General features: G+C 38.9%; 1 long non-coding RNA gene across 4 annotated transcripts in view; it reads right to left on the reverse strand.

Moving 5' to 3' along the window:
- The window catches only part of LOC113904309, a 343900-nt gene that overhangs the window by 149432 nt on the left and 168662 nt on the right, over positions 1–25806 (reverse strand). For 3 of the 4 annotated variants that reach the window (XR_003514482.1, XR_003514483.1, XR_003514484.1), the window contains exon 2: positions 24312–24457. The exons of the other annotated variant lie outside the window; for it this stretch is intronic. This is a non-coding gene — a long non-coding RNA (uncharacterized LOC113904309). The remainder of the gene's footprint in view (positions 1–24311; positions 24458–25806) is intronic. 4 annotated transcript variants of the gene reach the window in all.

The following is a 25806-nucleotide window of genomic DNA, read 5'->3' on the forward strand; positions in this document are numbered from 1 at the left end:
TTGTAATTTGTATGACATGGTTTTCTATAATGTCACATTGACTATGAGCATAACAAAGGACTGGGAATAAATTGAGTTCACAGCATTAAGTAGGTCCCTTTTCAGCATATGAAAAAGAAATCATGAAATATATATCCTTATACCTGTATCAGAATGCCTACTGTTAATAGAAATGTGAGGCTAGGAATCTCTGACTTTCAGAAATCTCAAGAAAATGAGACAGGCAGTGTGGTAGATGGTATAATTGGAAGCAAAAGCCCCTGTTCTTCACCTCTTCCTCCATCCACACCTTTTACTATGTGCTTCTGTAATTCTTCCCTTAAATGAAGTAGAGTAAATCTCCTTGCCATCTGACTTTGTGCTTCACCACGTGGCCTGCTTTGGTCAATAGCACAAAGCGTTGGAGACAGTAGTGTTTGGTTCTGATATGAAGCAATAAGAAATCTTGTATTGTTCTGCTTGCAGTCTTAACCTCTGCATCTCTGTGAGATGAGCATGCCCAGTCTATTGGTCCCTGGAGGAAGATGAGAGACCCACGGACCTCAGCAGGAAGCTGCCCTCATCTCGCTCCTTCTGATTGAGTCAAACCCCCACTTCTATAAACATGGCGTGAGGAACAAATGCTTATCGTTGAATGCCATGTGTGTTTTGCGCTATTATGCTGTATTACCAGAGAAGGCAATGGCACCCCACTCCAGTGCTCTTGCCTAGAGAATCCCAGGGACGGGGGAGCCTGGTGGGCTGCCGTCTATGGGGTCGCACAGAGTTGGACACGACTGAAGTGACTTAGCAGCAGCAGCATGCTGTATTACTGTGGCCACAGTTGACTGATACAGGTGGGTATCTGTTTTGTGTTCCAAGATGACCTTAATGCAAAGTGAACAAAGTTAACAAATAACACTAGCTGGGTTTCACCTTGAAATGCACCAAAAGTAGGGAAAACTGGAAACAAGGAAACCGAAAAAAAAAAAAAAAAAGCAAAAACATAACAAACGGCTCTTTGAATTGGCTTTCATTTCAAGGATGATAACAGAGAAGAATCCGGCTCTCTTTGTGAAACTCAGGGACTCTGGCTTGACACTTTTAATTAAAAAGACATTAAAAAATTAACACAGAACTCTTCCCACTTTGCTCCAGGGCAGCTCATCAAAGATCCTTGCTTTGCTAGTTGAATGCATAATATCTTCGTCCAGGCCCATCTGCTTCCCCTTCCACAGGAAAGATTGTGAACGTCGGTGCCTCCAGTGAGAAACTGTCCCAGCGAGGCTTAATTTCCTCAGCACTGATAACATAAAAGCAATCTGGCAGAGTAAATTAGTGGATGATTTCAAAGCACACATTCTTGATCTTCTGCCATATTCCTGACAGAAATCAAAACAGTCCAAATATTTTTCACTACCAAGAATGGAAAGAGGTTTATTTGAAAAGGCACAACTTTGTTTTATCCTCTAAATAAACACCTTGTGAGATGCTGTGTGTGTGTGTGTGTGTGTGTGTGTGTGTGTGCACGCGCACACACACGCACGCACATTTCTGGGGCAGAGCTTATAAACACTAATCTATACACAAATCACATCGCTTTTCTCATGGCTCAGACTATAAAGAATCTGCTTGCAATACAGGAGACCCAGGTTTGATCCCTGCCTTGGGAAGATCCCCTGGAATAGGAAATGGTACCCCACTCCAGTATTCTTGCCTGGAGAATCTCATGGACAGAGGAGCCTGATGGGCTACAGTCCACTGGGTGGCACAGAGTCGGACACGACTGAGTGACTAACATGCTCATACCACACACAAATCACCAAGAGTTGATGTTAAAAGTAGATTATGATGTAGGAGGGGGTGTGTTACAAGATTCTGAATTTCTAAAAAGCTCCTCTGTGGGCTAGTGCTGCTGATCCAAATACCTCTAGAGGAGTGTTCTTTCAGTTCAGTTCAGTTCTGTCACTCAGTTGTGTCCGACTCTTTGCGACCCCAGGGACTGCAGCATGCCAGGCCTCCCTGTTCATCACCAACTCCCGGAGTTTACTCAAACTCATGTCCATTGAGTCGGTGATGCCATCCAACCATCTTATCCTCTGTCGTCCCCTTCTCCTCCTACCTTCAATCTTTCCCAGAATCAGGGTCTTTTCCATGGAGTCAGTTCTTTGCATCAGGTGGCCAAAGTATTGGAGTTTCAGCTTCAACATCAGTCCTTCCAGTGAACACTCAGGACTGATCTCCTTTAGGATGGATTGGTTGGATCTCCTTGCAGTCCAAGGGATTCTCAAGAGTCTTCTCCAACACCACAGTTCAAAAGCATCAATTCTTCAGTGCTCAGCTTTCTTCACAGTCCAACTCTCACATCCATACATGACTACTGGAAAAACCATAGCCTTGACAAGACAGACATTTGTTGGCAAAATAATATCTCTGCTGTTTAATATGCTGTCTAGGTTGGTCATAACTTTCCTTCCAAGGAGTAAGCGTGTTTTAATTTCATGGCTGCAGTCACCATCTGCAGTGATTTTGGAGGCACAAAAAATAAAATTCCTCACTGTTTCCACTGTTTCCCCATCTGTTTGTCATGAAGTGATGGGACCAGATGCCATGATCTTAGTTTTCTGAATGCTGAGTTTTAAGCCAACTTTTTCACTCTCCTCTTTCACTTTCATCAAGAGGCTCTTTAGTTCTTCTTTGCTTTCTGCCATAAGGGTGGTGTCATCTGCATATCTGAGGTTATTGATATTTCTCCCAGCAATCTTGATTCCAGCTTATGCTTCATCCAGCCCAGTGTTTCTCATGATGTACTCTGCATATAAGTTAAATAGTAGGGTGACAATATACAGCCTTGACATATTCCTTTCTCTATTTGGAACCAGTCTGTTGTTCTTTACCTAAGCTCAATCTCTGTATAATGAAGTTATCCTGAAATTCAGGACTGATTTTTTACCACCAGGAAAGAGTACAATGCAGCAAAAGGAATGAAGTTTAGAGGTGATCTAGAAATCCCAGGGACGGGGGAGCCTGGTGGGCTGCTGTCTATGGGGTCACACAGAGTTGGACACAACTGAAGTGACTTAGCAGCAGCAGCAGCACTTGGTTAAGTAAAACGACTTAAAGCTTGCCTATTTATTTAACTTGCAGTATGTTTTGGGGCACTCTAATACTTATCAGCCTCCATTTCTTTGCCAATAAAATGAGAATAACCATCATGGGAAAGGAACTAACCTATATAAAATCTTGCTAAATGGTCATTAGTCAATAATGGGAGCCACCATCTTTCAATGCAGTAAAATTTCAAATAATCATAACCTCATTTTCCTCAATTTACTAGCCTATGTTTTATGTTTGGAGAAGCATTTATCCTTGTTCTGTTTCAGGTTTGTTTATTTTGTAATAAAATGCTTTAATCATAAAAAGACATGGAAACAAGACTTTTGGAGATGTCTGTTATGTATAAGTCTTATTCATCCCATAAAATTTCATTGAAGGGCACAGCACTAAAGCCGTGATTAGTGCTTTGAAGTATAGAAAGACAAGATTTCACACCCTCAAGGAAGCTAAGTTCTAGAAAGAATCATATTGCATTTTCTTAGGTGTTACCTCCTCTTGAATTTGTTGAAGACTTCCCATTATTCTGGGATTGAATATGTATCTTTCATTAGTAAATTTATTGTGCTTTTAAGAGATATTGGGTTTTGTAGAATCAAAAAAAAAAAAAAACTTTTTTTTTTTTTTGCCATGGAAATGGATTTTAGAAGCTATCCTGACCCATTGCTGTGTTGTATAGAAAACCTTAAGAAATATTCATGCCTTTCAAACTGGATTCTTTCATATTTAAGTATTCCTAAATATTTCTCTGATAAAATGTCTTTTGAAATTATTAGGACAAAAGGCAAATGATATTACTAAACAATTCTTAGTGTATATTTTTGGATGGAAGAGAATTGTTGAACTGATGAATTCTTGAAAATAAGTTCTTAGTTCTTAAACCTTGGGCAAATAATTTAATACCACTAAACCTCACAAAATTCATTTGTAAAATGGAAATAAAGAATATCTACTCTTTATAAGTAGGAGGAACATAATTTCTCAATAAATGATGGCAGTTACTTGTTATTCCTTGAGCACTTTATCTTATTATTTTCATGTAAGATACCAGGTTTCTCAAGCCAACAGAAGTTAGAAAAACTGGTTCAAAAGAGCTTTGCCTTGTAGTCTTTTACATACAAGACAGTGATGAACATGGAGCTTTCCTGTACAGGAGTTTTTGTTTTTTTTAATTGAATCATTACTCTTCAGCTTGTGAGCCCACTCTGTTTGTGGACCCCTGGTTACTTCCTCACATAGACCTTATACTCCAGGTAAGACATATGTCTACTTTGTTGTTACAAAGAATCTTTGCCCCTGGAATCAGACAACCCCAACCTCCATACTGAACCCACCCCTCACCATGTAGTCACTTTTGCGGGCAGTTGCCAGAACTGATAACAAGCCCAAAAGGGTCCTTAAATATAACAAAGCCTACAACTGTGGGAAATCATATCGTTGGAAGGCTTCTTAGGAAATGATTGCAGAGATACAAAATCTAGACCCAGTGGTGTGATATTTTTTCAGCTGTGAATGCCAACCTTAGGCTTCTCTAACTTTGTAATTCAATTATAAACACTCCTATTATATAGCTATAGAATTGTAACTAGGTTAAACCAAAAGGTAGCTAACCCATGTATTATTTTCCAATATCGGTGCACACAGGTCAGTGAGAATGTGGGAACTTGAGAATTTTTACATTTTTGCCAAAGTTGCTTTCCTTAGTAGATATGCTTTAGATTGTCAGTCTAATCAACTGCCTCCATTTATTAAGCACCTACTATGTTCTGAATACATATTTATCTTAGTTGACCATTACAATAAACTTTATCAAATAGGTACAGTTTTATCATCCCAATTTACAGGTAAGGAAATATACCCAGAGTGGTTGAATATAATTTTGTCCAATCACAGAACTACGAAGTGGTAGAGCTGAGATATATATACAATTTCTTTGACTTTAGGGCCAGTCCTAGCTCTAACATTCAAAACTGTTTTCTATAACATCACTTTGGAATATTAAGAAAAGGCCCCTTTCTTCCTCAGGAAAGTGAACTCTGCTTTAGAATTAATGAAATAGGAAAAATCAAATAAAAAGCAACCTGCAGGCCACCTGTAGGTTCTCCTTCCCAATTTTTAAGAAAGCTGCACATGAAATACTTTGTTGATTTGAGTTTATCATACTACTCATACACCCTCATCGAATATTTAGAGAAATCATGAGCTAATGAGCAACAGAATATCAAGATGGTTAAGATCAAGGAAGAGGGCTGGGGAATGGAAATTTCAGAGGAGCCTCAGAAAGTAGGGGACAGCTAAGGCCCGGAAGACTCAGGTAGGTCTAGAAATTCATGAAAAAAATTCTACATGAAGAAAGGTCTGTCTTGGCAAAAAAACAAGAAATCCAAAACAAGGACTCTCTCTCTTAAAGAGATCTACTTTGCTGGGAAAATAGGTTCTTAAGATCTCTTCAGGGCAGGATTGGGAAGGGAAGGTGTACATGCGGTAGCCAGAGGAGGGAGAGATAAGGAGGAAGATGAGAGAAAAACAAGAACCGGGGGTAGGAATGGGAGGAGAGGAAAAACACCAAATGGGGAATGTACAGGGTGAAATGGGGCATGCTTTCTGAGCAGACCGTAGACCACAGCTCAAGGCTTTTCAACAGAGACTGCCAGAAGTATTGAAACTAATGAAGAGGTGGATCCTTGTCATAACTGATGATACATATACATAAAACTTCTATTCTTCAGCACCACAAGAGAAAAGGCCTCAGACTGCGCCAAGGGGTGGGGAGAATTCGACCTTTGATCCTCTGAAACTGTCAGCATTGAAACCTCTCACACGGCCCGTGCTTCATTTTGTCTCAATAGCACGGTTCTGTCCTTGTCCTGTAGCCACTATTAGACTACAAAAATACATACAGTGCGGCAAGATACTTTAGGACCATCTTTGCACCCCCTCTCATGTCTGGTAGAGAAACTGCTTGGTACATTTTTAGAGTCATGAATAATTAACACACGAATGTTTGAGCATATTTGGAATCTAAACTGCACTTCACATCTGTGTGACCTTGGACAATTTATGTAACCTTTCTGGGTCTTTGTTTCTCCAAGTGTGAAACTGGGATAGTAATAATGGAATATCATTCAGCCATAAAAAAGAACAAAATAATGCCATCTACAGTGACGTGGATGGACCTAGAGACTGTCATACTGAGTGAAATAAGTCAGGCAGAGAAAAGCAAATATATGCTATCACTTATATGTGAAATCTAAAAATGTGGTATAGTCTGCCCTCATAGTACAGCCAGCACCGTATCAGTCTCATAAAAATGTGGTAAAATGAACTTCTTTATAAAACAGAAACAGAGTCACAGATGTAGGAAACAACAAACTATGGTTGCCAGAGGGTAAGGGGAAGGGAGGGATAAACTGAGAGATTGGGATTGCCATATTCACACTACTATCTGTAATATAGGTAACTATTAAGAACCTACTGTACAGCACAGGGAACTCTATTCAATACTCTGTAATGGTCTACATGGGAAAAGAATCTAAGGAAGAGTGGCTAAGTATACATGTATAACTGATTCACTTCACTGTACAGCAGAAACTAACACAACACTGTAAATCAATTACATTCCAATAAAATTAATTTAAAATCATCCATCTCACAGGGTTCTTGTAATGATGAAAACAAATCCCTACATGCATGTGTGCAATACACATATAGAATTTGGCACAGTACCTGGAATGTGGGAAGTACACCGATCATAGGTGTTAGCTGGTACGTGTAGGTCTTTTTAAAGACCTGTCGACTTTGATCTGAAGTCCAGTTCCATAGTCTGGAAATCCAGAGCTCTGTAAATATTTCTGCCAGTCCCCAAGTTCGATTTTCTCTTATTTCTCTTTGCTTCTTTCCTATACCCAAGCTTGATACTAATTACAATTAAGGTGAGTGTAAAATAGGGTTCCTTCGCAACTTCTCTATCTCTTCCAATATTCACATACATACATCAGCAGCATCATGTACTCTTGAGAAAATTCACCTGTTGAGGGTGACGGGGCAGTGTCACCTCGCACATCATGGAGCAACCCTATCATTGTATGAGCCCCATCCTCTATTCCCTCTTCTAACACCCTCCCTCTGGGGAGGGGCAAGAAAATCTGTTCCCTTAAGTCACCCAGAGCAGGAAAGCTCATATTTATACCCACTGGGTCCAGCCTTCCATTCTAAGTGCTTTTCCCCACAAATAAGAGTTGTTTTTCCCTATGGAATTCTGGTGAATTAAATATTCCTCATTCTGATATGTTATTCTGAATATAATAAGGAACTCCCAATGGTGAGTTTCACTAAGCCTGTAATAAGTTTACCAGGGCAGCTACTGAGACCTTTTCTTCCCTAGGGTTCTTTACAAGGAGATATATATTAATGATGTAGATGAATGTGTATGTACAGAAGGAGCCTGAAGTGCTCTATTTTTTCAACTGCCCTAATGATACAAGATCTTGCATTTACAATAGTGGTGTTAGAGCAGTGATCTCAGATACTTGGATTCACCAAAGCTCAGAAAGGTTCAGATACTTAATTAGCTGAAGAACAAAGAAGAAACTGGGTCTGCTGATCCTTGGTCCTATGCTCTTTCTACTACAAGCTACATTATGCCCAGTGCCGAGCTCAACCGAGTAAACCTCTGTAGATCTCTGATTAGAGACCAAGAGGTGCCCTCCTTCCTGATCAAGGCTGACCTCAAAGTTCTAAATCATTTATTTCTATTTTAGTTCTTCCAAAGAGAGAGAAAGAGGGAGAGAGAGAGGGAGATGCTTTTCTTTTTAAATGATGCAGTGTTTGGAAACATCCCCAAGAAGGTTCTTTCCTTTTTTTAAAAATAAATCTCAGGGTTTGGTTTTGTTTGTTTGTTTGCTTGTTTTTGGTGAGGTTACCCTTCAAAAGGACCCGATGCACTTGGGTTGTGCAGCCATCTGCCACTACATGCTCAAGTATTGTGGTTAAAAAAAATCTGGCCACCCTGCCTTTGATATAGAAGAACCACATAGCGTTGAGTCATACGCTGTGGAGAGAACACAGCTAATTATGGGATATGCTGGGCCCAGAGAAGATGTTAACTGCTACATAATTACAACTGCAATCCAAGGGGACGGAGTCATGGAAATTCAGTTAATATAAAGAAGTCAACAGAAAAATACTAAACTCTAAGCCACAAATTGTTGATATATAATCTCCTCCTTAGACATTCTTCCAAATTTAAGATCTGGTTTGTCATCAAGGATGTCCATAATCCTGCAGCACTTTTTTTACCACTAAATGAAATATTGTTTAACAATGCTGTGTTTTGATGACTGGAATGAAGATGAAAGAATGGCATCAGTTTCTGAGACACAAGCCCTTGGTTCCAGCCTCAACTTGCCAATTAAAAGAGCAAGAGACCTTGAACAAGTCATTTAATTTGGGAAGGGGGAAAGAAAGGAGTTAGTTAAGAGGATGTCTGAGGTTTTTCCTCATGACATAAATAGTCTATTTCAAAAGAGTCATTGATCATCAAGTTTACGTCACATAAGTATTTGGATTTCAAAGATGAATAAGACATAGTCTAATAGCCAACTTCACAAAGTTATTACACTTTCTCTGAAGGTCTCATAATTTAGAAAGCTCACAACAGTAATAGAAATTTTACCTTTGGACATTTCTGTTATTTTTTTTTTCTCAAATTTCAACTCAAATTCTGATGAAGTAAAATAACTTCTCGTGAGCAGTGGATTAAGAAGTTGAAAGGTGGAAAAGTAGAAATAAATCTTTCATGGGCAATATTTCATGGCCACACTCGATGATTCCTAGACTATGTTCCACAGCATTCTATTTATAGGACATGAGGCTACAGGTTGAGACCAGTCAAGAAAGCAAAGGCATTTAAAAGAACTGTAGCACTGTAGTTGGTGTATTATACAGACTTCAGTTAAGTGGGCTTCAGTGAAGTGGTAAAGAATCTGCCTGTCAATGCAGGAGACCCAAGAGACGGGAGTTCCATTCCTGGGTCAGGAAGATCCCCTTGGGTAGGAAATGGCAATGCACTCCAGTATTCTTGCCTGGAGAATTTCATGGACAGAAGATCCTGGCGGGCTGTAGTCCATGGAGTTGCAAAAAGTTAGACACAACTGAGCACACACACACGCACATGTATGTCCATGTGTGTGTATGTGTATGGAATTCCATCCCTCAGGGGTAGAACATGTGCCACAGTGGGGGTTCTTTTTTTTTTTTTTGATTCCAGCTTGTGCTTCATCTAGCCTGGCATTTCGCTTGACATACACTACATATAAGTTGAATAAGCAGGGTGACAATATACAGCCTTGATGTACTCCTTTCCCGATTTGGAACCAGTCTGTTGTTCCATGTCCAGTTCTGTTACTCCTTGACCTGAATACAGATTTCTCAGGAGGCAGGTCAGGTGGTCTGGTATCCCCATTTCTTTCAGAATTTTCCACAGTTTGTTGTGATCCACATAGTCAAAGTCTTTGGCATAGTCAATAAAGCAAAAGTAGATGTTTTTCTGGAACTTTCTTGCTTTTTTGATGATCCAGCGGATGTTGGCAATTTGATCTCTGGTTCCTCTGCTTTTTCTAAATCCAGCTTGAACATCTGGATGTTCACAGTTCAAAAACTGCTGAAGCCTGGCTTGGAGAATTTTGAGCATTACTTTGGTAGGGTGTCAGATGAGTGCAATTATGTGGTAGTTTGAACATTCTTTGGCATTGCCTTTCTTTGGGATTGGAATGAAAATTGACCTTTTCCAGTCTTGTGGTCACTGCTGAGCTTTCCAGATTTGCTGGCATATTGAGTATAGCACTTTTTTTTTTCTTTTTTTTTAAAACTTTACAATATTGTATTAGTTTTGCCAAATATCGAAATGAATCCACCACAGGTATACCTGTGTTCCCCATCCTGAACCCTCCTCCCTCCTCCATCCTCATACCTTCCCTCTGGGTCGTCCCAGTGCACCAGCCCCAAGCATCCAGTATCGTGCATCGAACCTGGACTGGTGACTCGTTTCATACATGATATTATACACGTTTCACTGCTATTCTCCCAAATCTCCCCACTCTCTCCCTCTCCTACAGAGTCCATAAGACTGATCTATATGTCGGAGTCTCTTTTGCTGTCTCGTACACAGGGTTATTGTTACCATTTTTCTAAATTCCATATATATGCGTTAGTATACTGTATTGGTGTTTTTCTTTCTGGCTTACTTCACTCTGTATAATAGGTTCCAGTTTCATCCATCTCATTAGAACTGATTCAAATGTATTCTTTTTAATGGCTGAGTAATACTCCATTGTGTATATGTACCACAGCTTTCTTATCCATTCATCTGCTGATGGGCATCTAGGTTGCTTCCATGTCCTGGCTATTATAAACAGTGCTGCGATGAACATTGGGGTACACGTGTCTCTTTCCCTTCTGGTTTCCTCAGTGTGTATGCCCAGCAGTGGGATTGCTGGATCATAAGGCAGTTCTATTTCCAGTTTTTTAAGGAATCTCCACACTGTTCTCCAGAGTGGCTGTACTAGTTTGCATTCCCACCAACAGTGTAAGAGAGTTCCCTTTTCTCCACACCCTCTCCAGCATTTATTGCTTGTAGACTTTTGGATCGCAGCCATTCTGACTGGCGTGAAATGGTACCTCATAGTGGTTTTGATTTGCATTTCTCTGATAATGAGTGATGTTGAGCATCTTTTCATGTGTTTGTTAGCCATCTGTATGTCTTCTTTGGAGAAATGTCTATTTAGTTCTTGGGCCCATTTTTTGATTGGGTCATTTATTTTTCTGGAGTTGAGCTGTAGGAGTTGCTTGTATATTTTTGAGATTAGTTGTTTGTCTGTTGCTTCATTTGCTATTATTTTCTCCCATTCTGAAGGCTGCCTTTTCACCTTGCTAATAGTTTCCTTTGTTGTGCAGAAGCTTTTAAGTTTACTTAGGTCCCATTGTTTATTTTTGCTTTTATTTCCAATATTCTGGGAGGTGGGTCATAGAGGATCCTGCTGTGATGTATGTCGGAGAGTCTTTTGCCTATGTTCTCCTCTAGGAGTTTTATAGTTTCTGGTCTTACGTTGAGATCTTTAATCCATTTTGAGTTTATTTTTGTGTATGGTGTTAGAAAGTGTTCTAGTTTCATTCTTTTACAAGTGGTTGACCAGTTTTCCCAGCACCACTTGTTAAAGAGATTGTCTTTAATCCATTGTATATTCTTGCCTCCTTTGTCAAAGATAAGGTATCCATATGTGTGTGGATTTATCTCTGGGCTTTCTCTTTTGTTCCATTGATCAATATTTCTGTCTTTGTGCCAGTACCATACTGTCTTGATAACTGTGGCTTTGTAATAGAGCCTGAAGTCAGGTAGGTTGAAACCTCCAGTTCCATTCTTCTTTCTCAAGAGAGCTTTGGCTGAAAGAATTCAGCACCACCAAACCAGCTCTCCAACAAATACTAAAGGATATTCTCTAGACAGGAAACACAAAAATGGTGTATAAATTTGAACCCAAAACAATAAAGTAAATGGCAACGGGATCATACTTATCAGTAATTACCTTAAACGTAAATGGTTGAATGCCCCAACCAAAAGACAAAGACTGGCTGAATGGATACAAAAACAAGACCCCTACATATGTTGTCTACAAGAGACCCACCTCAAAACAGGGGACACATACAGACTGAAAGTGAAGGGCTGGAAAAAGATTTTCCATGCAAATAGGGACCAAAAGAAAGCAGGAGTAGCAATACTTATATCAGATAAAATAGACTTTAAAACAAAGGCTGTGAAAACAGACAAAGATGGTCACTACATAATGATCAAAGGATCAATCCAAGAAGAAGATATAACAATTATAAATATATATGCACCCAACACGGGAGCGCTGCAATATGTAAGACAAATGCTAACAAATATGAAAGGAGAAATTAACAATAACACAATAATAGTGGGAGACTTTAATACCCCACTCACAACTATGGATAGATCAACTAAACAGAAAATTAACAAGGAAATACAAACTTTAAACGATACAATAGACCAGTTAGACCTAATTGATATCTATAGGACATTTCATCCCAAGACAATGAATTTCACCTTTTTCTCAAGTGCACACGGAACCTTCTCCAGGATAGATCACATCCTGGGCCATAAATCTAGCCTTGGTAAATTCAAAAAAATAGAAATCATTCCAAGCATCTTTTCTGACCACAATGCAGTAAGATTAGATCTCAATTACAGGAGAAAAACTATTAAAAATTCCAACATATGGAGGATGAACAACACACTGCTGAATAACCAACAAATCACAGAAGAAATCAAAAAAGAAATCAAAATTTGCATAGAAACTAATGAAAATGAAAACACAACAACTCAAAACCTGTGGGACACTTTAAAAGCAGTCCTAAGGGGAAAGTTCATAGCAATACAGGCATACCTCAAGAAACAAGAAAAAAGTCAAATAAATAACCTAACTCTACACCTAAAGCAACTGGAAAAAGAAGAAATGAAGAACCCCAGGGTTAGTAGAAGGAAAGAAATCTTAAAAATTAGGGCAGAAATAAATGCAAAAGAAGCAAAAGAGACCATAGCAAAAATCAACAAAGCCAAAAGCTGATTCTTTGAAAGGATAAATAAAATTGACAAACCATTAGCCAGACTCATCAAGAAACAAAGGGAGAAAAATCAAATCAATAAAATTAGAAATGAAAATGGAGAGATCACAACAGACAACACAGAAATACAAAGGATCATAAGAGACTACTATCAACAATTATATGCCAATAAATTGGACAACGTGGAAGAAATGGACAAATTCTTAGAAAAGTACAACTTTCCAAAACTTGACCAGGAAGAAATAGAAAATCTTAACAGACCCATCACAAGCACGGAAATTGAAACTGTAATCAAAAATCTTCCAGCAAACAAAAGCCCAGGTCCAGACGGCTTCACAGCTGAATTCTACCAAAAATTTAGAGAACAGCTAACACCTATCCTGCTCAAACTCTTCCAGAAAATTGCAGAGGAAGGTAAACTTCCAAACTCATTCTATGAGGCCACCATCACCCTAATACCAAAACCTGACAAAGATCCCACAAAAAAAGAAAACTACAGGCCAATATCACTGATGAACATAGATGCAAAAATCCTTAACAAAATTCTAGCAAACAGAATCCAACAACACATTAAAAAATCATACACCATGACCAAGTGGGCTTTATCCCAGGGATGCAAGGATTCTTCAATATCTGCAAATCAATCAATGTTATACACCACATTAACAAATTGAAAAATAAAAACCATATGATTATCTCAATAGATGCAGAGAAAGCCTTTGACAAAATTCAACATCCATTTATGATAAGAACTCTCCAGAAAGCAGGAATAGAAGGAACATACCTCAACATAATAAAAGCTATATATAACAAACCCACAGCAAACATTATCCTCAATGGTGAAAAATTGAAAGCACTTCCTCTAAAGTCAGGAACAAGACAAGGGTGCCCACTTTCACCATTACTATTCAACATAGTTTTGGAAGTTTTGGCCACAGCAATCAGAGCAGAAAAAGAAATAAAAGGAATCCAAATTGGAAAGAAGAAGTAAAACTCTCACTGTTTGCAGACGACATGATCCTCTACATAGAAAACCCTAAAGACTCCACCAGAAAATTACTAGAACTAATCAATGATTATAGTAAAGTTGCAGGATATAAAATCAACACACAGAAATCCCTTGCATTCCTATACACTAATAATGAGAAAACTGAAAGAGAAATTAAGGAAACAATTCCATTCACCATTGCAACGGAAAGAATAAAATACTTAGGAATATATCTACCTAAAGAAACTAAAGACCTATATATAGAAAACTATAAAACACTGGTGAAAGAAATCAAAGAGGACACTAATAGATGGAAAAATATACCATGTTCATGGATTGGAAGAATCAATATAGTGAAAATGAGTATACTACCCAAAGCAATTTATAGATTCAGTGCAATCCCTATCAAGCTACCAACGGTATTCTTCACAGAGCTAGAACAAATAATTTCACAATTTGTATGGAAATACACAGTGGGGGTTCTTAAACTGGGATTTGAATTAAAATCATATTAAGAACATATGTCATATTATAAAGTTCTCATTCAGTGGCTCTGTAGTGATATTCTTACCTTTGTTTTTAAAATAACAACTTCATTGTGCTGTAATTAACATACCATATGATTCACCCTTTTAAAGTGTACAATTCAGTGATTGCTAGTACATTCACAAAGTTAGGCAATCATCACCACTGTCTACTTTCAGCACAATCTCATCACTCCAAAGAGTAACTCTGCTACCTCAGGACCATGAGTAGTCATACCTAATTCCTCCTTCCCCATCCCCTGCCAACCAGGTCCTTACATCTCAAGGGACAGCTATAAGAAGAAAATGGGTTTCTTGTCAGATCTGCTAACTATTTTAATTCCCAAAGTTCCAGAAAAGTGATAAACAGCTAAGGGCTATGAGTTCCCACTTACATGAATTAGGAGATGTTTTGGGTTCAGGAAAATGCAAAATTGACTAGATAAACATTAAAATTATGATGCCACTTGGGACTAGAGTTTATTTTCTCAGGCCAATTCCCCAGCGCTTTCAGAAAGTTTTCTTAAGAGACTTTTTCTTCCAAAGACCTCTGTGCTATCCAACTAACATAAGCGGTAACAGGAATTATAATAGCAATAGGAACATACTCTCCATGAGCTCTTGAAGAAATACCTCGAGCTGATCTTTAACAGATGCCCAGCATCTGTCTTGTAGCCTGCTGGATATGTGTGAGAGACACTAAAGATTTAATAAGAAATTCAAAGATCCCCTGCTTCCCAGAGATGCTGCTAAGGGCCAGATTTCTAGAGGTTGTCGTCATTGTTATCAATTGGAAGGCCTAGTGGTCACCACTCCACTAGTGACATCCCTTTATTGGGAGCTTCCCCTGGAGAAAGCAGAAGCATTTTCAAGCTGGTGGCACTATACTGTACAACATGACATGGTTGATGCATCAGTCAGGACTGAACTCAACTGTGTGTGTCAAAAATCCAGTTACAGCATATTAACTAAATACAAGTTTATTTTTCTTATGTAATAAGGTCCAGAGAAAAGTAGTTCAGGGCTGGAGCAGCTACTCATGAAAAGCAAAACTCTTTCCACTTTCTTAGCTGCACATAACTGTAGTTCTTTATGTTTCCCTCATTCTTCTGCCCACAGCTCAGATGAAGTACTTTTTAATCATCTTAAAATTATAAGGATGACAGTGCCACAGTTTGAGAAGGGAAAAAAACAAAACAAACAAACAAACAAAAAAACTACAGCTCCTCCAAAAGCTCTTGCCAGTAGACTTTTGCTCACACTTCATTAGCTAAAACTAGGTCATATGACCAGGAGAGGCTTGGCTACCAGGAATTCCACAGAGGAAAGAAGAGACTGTTGCTTCTCTACTAAAAACTGGGTTGCATTAATTGAAAGCAGAAAGGAGGAAAATGCAGAAAACTAGGAGTATCTGCCACATGGGGTTTTCTTTTTTTTTTAAACACCCTCATAGCTATGTCTAAGTAAAAAACCTGATCTGAAGTTCGTGGGTTTTTTGGTTTAGGTACAAGAAATTACTGACTAGTGCTAATTTCAATCTAAGACTTCTGGTTACTTTTTATGTTACTCTAAGAGGCTGCAACTCAGGGGGAAAAAAAAAAATATATATATATATATATAGGTTTGACATTACAAGTTTTTAAGATGAGGGTCCTGCCTTAGAAATGTATGAAGCCCCAGTAAATATAATGCTTTGCATACAGAGGTCTACATTTCTTCTGAGGTATGAATGGGATCCAGAAAATGAAGTCAGTTTTACCCCAAAGCCTGGCAAACTAAAGTGTCCAGCACCTCCCAAGCAACCACGCAAAGCGAGCATCAGGTTGCCTAAGAGAACACTGCATATAAACAAGAAGCTCAAATAAAACATCTTCTTCAAAGTGTCTAAACAGTGAAGGAAAACAGAGAAGAATATTGAAGGACTTTCACACAGAACGGTGGTGCTCTCAGCCACAGACAGTGGGGTGCAGAGGGGTTCCAGCTGATGAATGTAAAGAGAGCATCCCTCAGCATGTTCCTCGGGTCCAGGGAGAAGGAAGCTACTCTCTGTTACAGGCTTAACTGTGTCCCCTGAAATTTAAATCTGGAAGTCCCAACCCCTATATCTCAGAATATGACTTTGTTTTGAACATGACAGATGTAATTAGTAAAGATGAGGGCATACTGGAACAGAGTGAGGCCTTGATCCAATATAACTGATGTCTTTATAAACAAGGGAAATTTGGACACAGACAGCCACACAGGGAGAGAGACGTGTGACAATGAAGGTAGAGATCAGGATGATGCTTACACAAGACAAAGAACACCAAAGAATGTCAGCAAAACACCAAAAGCTCGGAGAGAGGCATGGAATTGTTCTCAGAAGGAAGCAACCCTGTTGAGACCTTGAACTTGGACTTCTAGTCTCCAGAACTGGGAGAGAAGACGTTACTATTCTTTAAGCCACCTAGTTTGTTGCACTTTGTTACATAGTCTGAGCTAACTAACACTCTCTAAAGAAAGATGATGATAATTGGCTTTAGTTTTTATCATCAAGACAACAGATCTGAAGGCTGTGCTGCTGCTGCTAAGTTGCTTCAGTCGTATCTGACCCTGTGTGACCCCAGAGACGGCAGCCCACCAGGCTCCCCCGTCCCTGGGATTCTCCAGGCAAGAACACTGGAGTGGGTTGCCATTTCCTTCACCGTCTGAAGGCTATAGACCTAAGCAAATAGTGATTTTCCATGATATCAACTTTACCCCTTCTGATGATTGGGCAGTCTTACTAAGTTAATCAACAAAGGCATATGGGAAGGCTGTGGCCTTGAATTCCAAATAGTCTCTCTAGCTTGTGTTTATGAATTTCCATATGGGGGAAGCCATAGTTGGAATCAGAAGCTAAAGTTTCATTCTGTACTATGCTGATTAATTGGCTGAAGAACTTTGGCAAATGACTCACATTCTCTGAAATTCAGTTATGATTACCTTTAAAATGGCGACAATACCTAGTCCAAAGGAATGCTCTGAAGATTAAATGATGCAGTGTAATACGCACAGTTCTGTGGGTGGCACTTAGTAATCTTTCAAGAAATTGTAATAAGGTTAACACTCCTGAGTTGTATCTACAGATCAGTTCAGTTCAGTTGCTTAATCGTCTGATTCTTTGCACACCCATGGACTGCAGCACACTAGGCTTCCCTGTCCTTCACCAACTACTGGAGCTTGCTCAAACTCATGTCCATTGAGTCGGTGATGCCATCCAATCAATTCATCCTCTGTCATTCCCTTTTCCTCCTGCCTTCAATCTTTCCCATCATCAGGGTCTTTTCCAAGGAGTCAGTTCTTTGCATCAGGTGGCCAAAGTACTGGAGCTTCACCTTCAACATCAGTCCTTCCAATGAATATTCAGGACCAATTTCCTTTAGGATTGTCTGGTTTGATTGCCTTGCAGTCCAAGGACTCTTAAGAGTCTTCTCCAACACCACAGTCCGAAAGCATTAATTCTTCAGTGCTGACATAGTCCAACTCTCACATGCATACATGACTACTGGAAAAACCATAGCTTTGACTAGATGGACCTTTGTTGGCAAAGTAATGTCTCTTTTTTTTAATATGCTGTCTAGGTTGGTCATAGATTTTCTTCCAAGGAGTAAGAGTCTTTTAATTTCATGGCTAAAGTGATTTTGGAGCCCTAAAAAATAAAGCCTCACTGTTTCCATTATTTCCCCATCTATTTGCCATGAAGTGATGGAACCAGATGCTATGATCTTAGTTTTCTGAATGTTGAGTTTTAAGCCAACTTTTTCACTCTCCTCATTCACTTTCATCAAGAGGCTCTTTAGTTCTTCTTCGCTTTCTGCCATAAGGGTGGTGTCATCTGTGTATCTGAGGTTATTGACATTTCTCCTGGCAATTTTGTGCTTCATCCAGCATGGTATTTCGCATGATGTACTCTGCATATAAGTTAAATAAGCAGGGTGACAATATACAGCCTGACGTGCTCCTTTCCCAATTTGGAACCAGTCTGTTGCTCCATGTCCAGTTCTAACTGTTGCTTCTTGACCTGCATACAGATTACTCAAGAGGTAGGTCAGGTGGTCTGGCACTCCCATCTCTTTTAGAATTTTCCACTGTTTGGTGTGATCCACACAGTCAAAGGTTTTGACGCAGTCAATAAAGCAAAAGTAGATGTTTTCCTGGAACTCTCTTGCTTTTTCTATGATCTAACAGATGGTGGCAATTTTATCTGGTTCCTCTGCTTTTTCTAAATCCAATTTGAACATCTGGAAGTTCACGGTTCATGTACTATTGAAGCCTCGCTTGGAGAATTTTGAGCATTACTTTGCTAGAGTGTGAGATGAGTGCGATTGTGCAGTAGTTTAAACATTCTTTGGCATTGCCTTTCTTTGGGATTGGAATGAAAACTGACCTTTTCCAGTCCTGTGGCCACTGCTGAGTTTTCCAGATTTGCTGGCATATTCAGTGCAACACTTTCACAGCATCATCATCTTTTAGGATTTGAAATAGCTCAACTGGAATTCTATCACCTCCACTAGCTTTGGTCGTAGTGATGCTTCCTAAGGCCCACTTGACTTCACATTCCAGGATGTCTGGCCCTAGTCCAGTGATCACATCATCATGGTTATTTGGGGCATGAAGATCTTTTTTGTATAGTTCTTCTGTGTATTCTTGCCACCTCTTCTTAATAGCATCTGCTTTTGTTAGGTCCATACCATTTCTGGAGAAATGGGACCATTTCCAACACCATTTTTTGCTGACTGTATAGAGCTTCTCCATCTACAGAGAAGGTATCTACCATTTATTGTGCTCATCTTTGCATGAAATGTTCCCTTGGTATCTCTAATTTTCTTGAAGAGCTTCTTAGTCTTTCCCATTCTATTGTTTTCCTCTATTTCTTTGCAATGATCACTGAGGAAGGCTTTCTTATTTCTCCTTGCTATTCTTTGGAATTGTGCATTCAAATGTGTATATCTTTTCTTTTCTTCTTTGCCTTTAGCTTCTTTTCTCAGTTATTTGTAAGGCCTCTTCATACAACCATTTTGACTTTTTGTATTTTTTTTTCTTGGGGATGGTCTTGATCACTGCCTCCTGTACAATGTCATGAACCTCCATCCATAGTTCCTCAGGGACTCTATCTGTCAGATCTAATCCCTTGAATCTATTTGTTACTTCCACTGCATAATCGTAAGGGATTTGAGTTAGGTCAAACCTGAATGACCTAGTGGTTTTCCCTACTATCTTCAATTTAAGTCTGAATTTTGCAATAAGAAGTTCATGATCTGAGCCACAGTCAGCTCCTGGTCTTTTTTTTGCTGACTGTGTAGAGCTTCTCCATCTACAGATAGTATCTACAGATAGTGCTATAGTAGAATAAAACATGATTTATGAGGCGTAATCAACTCTCAATAATCTATGACCATAAGAAAAGGTTATTATAGGAAGTAAAACCATTAGCAACTAATCTAAAAACTATGTTTTCCAAAAAATTTTTGAAAATTTTTATTGATTTTCATTAGAGAGCTTACATGCGTGCATGCGGGCTAAGTCATTTAAGTCGTGTCTGATTCTGTGCAACCCTATGGACTCTAGCCCTCCGGGATCCTCTGTCCATTGGGATTCTCCAGGCAAGAATTCTGGAGTGGTTTGCCATGCCCTCCTGCAGGGGATCTTCCCAACCCAGGGATCAAACCCATGTCTCTTATGTCCTCTGCATTGGCAGGCGGCTTCTTTACCACTAGTGCCACCTGGGAAGCCTATAGAACTTATGTATGCTCATTATACAATGTTTAAATGATATAAATATGTATAAGGTAGAATTATAATTGTATATTTCTCAAATCCAAGGTTCAGTGCTTATTTTTCATATTTCTTTAGATATGTCTGTGTGTTTAATAGAGATTTTTATAAATTATTTTAAACAAAAATGGATCGTATTCTGTATGTCCCCAACAGATTGATCGAGCTCTGTTCAATAATTTATCTTCAACCTTTCATGCCATACATACTACAAGCTCTATCACAACGCTTCAGATGTTGTATAGTGACTTTTCTGGTAGTCCAGTGGTAAAGAACCCGTCTACCAATGCAGAGGATATGGGTTTCATCCCTGGTTCGGGAAGATTTCACATGCCGTGGGGCAACTAAGCCCATGTGCCAACTACTGAACCTGCATTCTGGTGCCCACAAGCCACAACTACTGAGCCCATGCGGGTTGCAACTACTGAGATTTGCACACCTTAAAGCCTGTGCTCTGCAACAAGAGAAGCCACTGCAATGAAAAGTCTGCACACTGCAAGTGAAGAAAGCTCGCACACAGTGACGAAAATCAGCATAGCCAAAAAATAAAGTAAAAATTTTTTTTAATGCTGTGTAATAATGATGTTTTATGGATACACAAAATTTATTTACTCAAGTTGTTTGAATATTCAGATTTGCCTGCAATTTGTAAAATTCACAATGTTATAATAAATAAAAACTATACTTTAGAAGGGGCTTCCCAGGTAGCTCAGTGGTAAAGAACCTGCCTGCCAATGCCCGAGATACAAGTTTGATCCCTGGGTCGGGAGATTCCCTGGAGAAGGAAATAGCAACCCACTCAAGTATTCTTGCCCAGGAAATCCCACGGTCAGAGAAGTCCATGGGGTCGCAAAAGAGTCAGACACGACTCAGCAACTAAACACCACCATCACCACTGTAGAGAATGGATCTGTTTTCTCCAATCTTTTAAAAATAAAATAAGGCATTGTTGAAAGGAAGGAGAGAAAATGAAAAGGGGGATATTTATTCATTTATCTAATAATTTTCGTTTATATAACATCAAATAACACATTTGCAGGTTGTCTTGTCGAATTTTACTGATAATTTCCCTGAATGAGAATTAACTGAATTGAGTGGTACACTCTAAGTTATGTGTACACAGCTTTGGATAAAAGCTATACAATCCAAGTCACCTCAGTCATCTCCAACTCTATGCGACCCCATAGACGGCAGCCCACCAGGCTCCCCCATCCCTGGGATTCTCCAGGCAAGAACACTGGAGTGGGTTGCCATTTCCTTCTCCAATGCATGAAAGTGAAAAGTAAACTGATCTTCATTGAACATGTAATGAATTTCATCTAAATAATCTAGTCCCAGGTTTTCATAATTTTTCCAACATTTTGACATCCTGCAGGAACCCCACTGTGAATCACCTCTAAAGCCAGATGGCAAAGCTTCTCAAATGATATGCCCAGAACTCACCCAGGCAGACATCCTAGGATCTTAGCTTCCTTTTGCAGATGAAATAAAGCAGGGTTTTCACTTAACATTCATTAAGAGAAAGAAGGAAAATATTTTTCTTCTGGATTAACTTTGGGAGTGTTAAGCAATGCAAACATTTCAGAGGCAGTAGTTCATGATACCATGCAGGCAGACATCCGTGCCAGGAGACACACTTGCTTGGAGAGACGACTCTTCTTTATCTAGTGGGTCTACATATACTATGTGGTTTCCATCAAAACTCCACTGAGAGTTTTCAAAAAGATATTGACTAGCTCTTCCCAAAATCATCAAAAGAGCAGATTCCAAGAATAGCCAAAATATTTTGTATCAAAAAAAGATAAAACTCAATGTACCAAATCAAAATGTAAAGTGACAGTTGTTAAAACATTGAGGTGAATAACAGCAATTGACTAATTGAAATAGAATATAAAAGTCTGGAAATGAACAGATATATATGTGTGTGTGTGTGTGTATGTGTATATATATATATATATATATATATATATACAATATATACAATATATATATATACATGAGAGTCTATTATGTGATAGAGATGATAGCCCAATTTAGAGGTAAAATTGCTTGCTACTTAAAATGCAGATAGAAAAAGTAGACATCTATTTGAAAAAATAAGCTATTTATTTCATTATATACACAAATGAAAGAATCAAATATATAACAGAAGCTTCAAAAAGCAGCAGAAGGAAAAAGATTATAATAAGACTACTAACAAATTTTGGACTAATTTATGAGCAAAAAGCACTGTGCTGTGTGCTCAGTCACTTCAGTCCTGTCTGACTCTGCGACCCTATGGGCTGTAGCCCACCAAGCTCCTCTGCCCACAGGATTCTCCAGGCAAGAATACTAGAATGAGTTGCCATGCCCTCCTTCATAGGATCTTCCTGACCCAGGGATCGAAACCACATCTCCTGCATCTCTATCATTGCAGGCAGATTCTTTACCTGCTGAGCCACCAGGGAGCCCTAGACACACACACACACACACACACACACACACACATGAAAGTCTTTTTAAGTAAGACACAAAACTCAAAGGATACATATACAAACATTGATATGTTTGTATCAATTTAGATTTAGATTTATTACTAAATCTTTATTTATTACTAAATCTAAAATAAATTTAGATTTGTTACTAAATCTTTCAAATTAGTTACTTTGAAAAATATCATAAAAATTCTTCAAAAAATAAAGAAAAGTGGGGGAAAATATTTACAAAAAAATATCAACACTCACAAGATTAACAGCTCTTACAAGTCTAAGAATAACGTATTGAAACCACTAGGGAAGATGCACAAAGAATTTGAACAGACAGTTCAAAAAAAAGAGAGCAAATCATCAATAAATATTGAAAGATATTCATCTTTGTGGTTACCAAGGAACTAGAAATAATTAAAACAACACTACCATGACATTTTCACCTATCAGATGTACAATAATTAAAAAATCATATCTAATAATAACAAAAATGCAGGAAAATGGACACTCAGCACTTGATGCAAGAGAACAGCCTTTTCACAACGTGATTCCATTGTGTTCATCACATTCAAATGCATTTATATTTTGGCCCAGTAATCTTACCTTTCAGTTTCTCTCCCAGAAGCCCACTCACAATTGCTTAAAGATATTTGTGCAAAGGTGTTGCTGCTGCTGCTAAGTCACTATTGCACCATTATTTTCTAAGTTACCCATGAAGCACATGCCAACTACATAAAACACGTTAAAACACAAAAAATGATTAATGGGTGACTAGAAGGCTCAAAGGGACAAAAATACCAAGGAGAAACCTGGCTAGAGGGAACACTCTACAACTCAGTTCAATAAAAAGGCTGGAGGAGACACGGGGCAGAAAGAAACCATGTTTTTTTTCAGATTCTCCCTCATTTCAAGAAAGATCCAAATCTTGTGTATAAAATATTAGAATCAGATTTCTGTCTTGCACCCTAATTGTGTTTCTTTTCTACCTGAAGTCCAGATGCTCCTTAAGAAATCTTAAATGAATAAGAGTTTTATATCAGTGCCTTCTAGTTCTGATGTCCAAAGCTAAAATGAAAAATGACTATCTTCAACTGAAAACACACTCTTTCAGGGCACTAAACAAAGTCACATATTTACTAAAGCTAAGAGGCACAGCTATCATCAAGGAAACATTGCTCATCAGGCCACAGCCAGAGTTATATCCTCACCAATAGACATCTATAATATCCTTTTCTCTGCTTTTTGCTAAAGGTTCATGCAGTTCGAACTTCTACAGCCATGTTTATCTACCTAATTACATATTGCAACTTGCATTTGGAAGGCTAGTTCCATTTCATTACAGCTTCCCACAGACAAAACAAAAATATTTGTTTAAACTCATCCATTGAACCAAAAAAGTGACCACTGTTTTCCTATTCAACTGATACCAATATTGAATCTGAACACTAAAATGATGAAAGATATCTGTCTGGCTGAACAGAGAACAAGAGATTTTAGGGCTCAAAGCACATCACCATATCCTTCCTTCAAAATGGGTTCATACATAGTATGCAAAACTCAGTTTTTGTATCACTGGGAAGACACTATTCTATTCCAAGTCCTTTTAACCATACACCTGCTTCCAACCACTAGTGATGCTTAAGTCTTTCTCACTTGGCTTCCCCTATCTCCCCAAACCAAAGGACTATGTCTATCCCAGGATGGTACATGCTTCACTTTCTAACAGTTAGCATTCCCACAGATCCCTCTGGATCCCTATCATGGTGCATTCTTTTAGAGCTTCTTGTAAATGGAGATTCCACTTACCTGTGTTATGAGGTACTGGGTATCCAGAAAGAATGATTAAGGCTTAGGACTTAAAATTGAACTACTGAAGGCAATCGCAGCTCTGCCATGTCACTTGTGTGTCTGTGAGCATATTATTGAACTTCCTTCAGCATTAGTTTCTTTATCTGTAAAATGGGAATAATAAAAGCACTTGTACTGTTGCCAAGATCATTAAACAGACTAGTATGGTGTCTGGCACATAAAAAATACAAAATATTTAGCTCTAATTGCTAGATTCTCATTATGTCCCTGCACACCCCTGCCTCGGACATACTTAGTAAAACATGTTACATAAATTCCCAGGAGGCCAACGGACTGCCTGCAGGTTTTCCCAGGATGTAGGCAAGTATACAGCACTGAAGGCAATTCCACCAAACCGGAGGTGAACTTCCTCCCAGACTCCTAGGCATGCCTGCCTCTCCATTTCCTATTTTGCTTTATGGAGACCCAGATAAAAAGGACACTGGTTCCATGACTCTAAGCCACTGTGTCCACTTCTATACTTTGTAAAATCAGCCTTTCTGTAACCCTAGTTGTGTAGGCATGCGTCCACTGCTAGACTGTGAACCTGAAGGAGGCACCAAGTTTCCTCCCTCTTTGTATTTCTCTTGGTGACTGCCTGGTACCATGTCTGGAGAAGCAGCATGCATGCTCAGTGGTGTCCGACTCATTGCGACCCCATGGACTATAGCCCACCAAGGCTCTTCTGTCCATGGAATCTTCCTGGCAAGAATACTGGAGTGGGTTGCCATGCCCTCCTCTAGTGTCTGGAGGAGAGGGAAGGCTAAATAAAGAATGAATGAATGGTTGTAATATTTATCAACAAGATAACTGAACCAGCTCAAGGCAAAAGGGAATTTGCCTTGTTCTTTCCTAGCTCCCTTTTCCCCAGCTGTAAGGATATTCTTCCTTTGGTTAATAATGCCTTCCAGCATGCCTTAGCTTGTCTCCATCTGTGTTTTGGATTCCTTCCTTCTATCTCTTTGTATAAGAACTAACTTTTTCTCTGTCAAATGGCAATTAAGTATGAATGCATTCATTAATCAGGTAGGCAGCCCCTAAGACAAGGTACAAACAAAGGAATGTAACAAAAAGTTAAAAATCTTAATTCAAGGAAAACTTGTGTGTAAAGAACTTAACATGAGTCACTAGAAGGGGGCAATGTCTAGTCTCGTCCCTGACAGCTGAGAGAAAGACAACTGTTTATTTACTTTCCAAGAGGCTTTTTTAAAATTACAGTTTAGCTGCTTTACAACATTGTACTAATTTCTGCTGTACAGCAAAGCGACTCAGCTACACATATACATATATCCCCTCTACGTCACCATAGAGCGTTGAATAGAGTTCACTGTGTTTTATGGGAGGTTCTCATTAGTTACCTATTTTATACATAATAGTGTACATATGTATTTGATCATTCCTTCTCCTTGGAATCCTGATGGTTTCTTTAAGTGACTCTGAGAATAGCTATTGT

Source organism: Bos indicus x Bos taurus, chromosome 14, assembly GCF_003369695.1.
Source record: "Bos indicus x Bos taurus breed Angus x Brahman F1 hybrid chromosome 14, Bos_hybrid_MaternalHap_v2.0, whole genome shotgun sequence".
NCBI lineage: Eukaryota > Metazoa > Chordata > Mammalia > Artiodactyla > Bovidae > Bos > Bos indicus x Bos taurus.